Source organism: Otolemur garnettii, unplaced genomic scaffold (genome assembly GCF_000181295.1).
Source record: "Otolemur garnettii isolate 467f Iridium unplaced genomic scaffold, OtoGar3 scaffold00169, whole genome shotgun sequence".
NCBI classification, from domain to species: domain Eukaryota; kingdom Metazoa; phylum Chordata; class Mammalia; order Primates; family Galagidae; genus Otolemur; species Otolemur garnettii.
The window spans coordinates 948,183-949,600 of record NW_003852564.1 but is presented as its reverse complement, the minus strand read 5'-3'; positions in this window follow the sequence as shown (position 1 = coordinate 949,600).

Below are 1,418 nucleotides of genomic sequence, written 5' to 3'. Positions count from 1 at the left end.
AAGAGATCTATTTCTTCTTGGCTAAATCTAGGAAGAGGGTGTGATTCCTGGTGTTGGTTCATTTCTTCCACATTGTCAAATTTCCGGGCAAAGACTTTTTTGTAGTAGTCAGAGATACTCACTTGTATGTCACTTGTAAGCACAGGAATCCAGGTTCTTACAGTTCTTTCTCCAGGCAAGGAATTAAGGTGTGTGGCTGCTTTGTTCACGACTTTGCTAGAGTCCAAAAAATATGGCGGGAAAGGATTCCATTTGTGCCCAGGGATGGTAGTCTGTGTTTATACTGATTTCTGAGCTCACTAAGGCCTAGAAAATGGAGAAACGTCCCCATCCATCACTGAGTGGGGGAACCTTGTGTGCCACATCACTGCGTAGGTACTGCTCATTTATTATGGAGCTCATCATAACACAATTCTTTCTGTATTTGTTATTAGATCTTGGGTATCTCAAGAGTAAGTATCATGTCTTATTCAACTTTTCCTATCTCTTATATAATACCAGGCATCTAAAAAACAGCAAATAATTTTTTAAATTATTTAAAGTGTTTGTTTTATTTTTTCTTTTGAGCTTCTATTGATGTTAAATTGGAATGATTAAGATGCTGTTAGCTACATTTAACAGCATTTATCAAATATAACACTGTTTTATTTTGGTGCTACTTCTCTTTTTTCCTAAATTATTTTCCTAAATTTTCAGAAATTATTCAGCAGATTTGTTTTTATTTGGAGTACAATTTTTAAAATGTCAGCAAAAATGGATGTGTGTGTGCGTGTGTGTGTATGTGTGTGTGTACTAAAATAAAACCTTAAAGCTCTCTCCCAGTGGCTGACTGACCAGATTTCATCTTGGCCAAGGAGATCCCTAAAACAGAACTGCCAGCCCTGAGAAAGGAGATCAGACACGTCTCATCATACTAGTGATACTTAACTGAAGGAGAACAGATATTTAATATAGGAGACTAGAATATCTACCCCAAAATATGACTGTAGGACTCCAAAATATGTCTCTTTGATATAAGGATTATTATGAACCGATTATTTTAAGAAACCACAGAAAATAAATAATTATTTTATATAATAAAAATAAAACAGAAGTTACCCTTTTATAAAGGGAAATTTACATCTATAATAGAAGTTTCCATTTGTAAGTGTCTTCCTCTCTGTACCAAAAAGAAAAGGATTACTCTAAATCAATAGAAAGGCAGTGACTTAAATCTTCATGACAAACCTTATCCTTGTTTACCTTGCTTTTCATGTTCATTTCCCCTTTACTGCCCTCTTATTTTTTGTTTCAACAGAGAATGGTATTTAATCTTAGACTAAGCCATCTTTTTGAGATGAACTCATTTCTTCAGATATCTCCCATGCATACCTGAGGAATACAAGTTAATAAACTTCTATTCTTTTCACTTCATAATC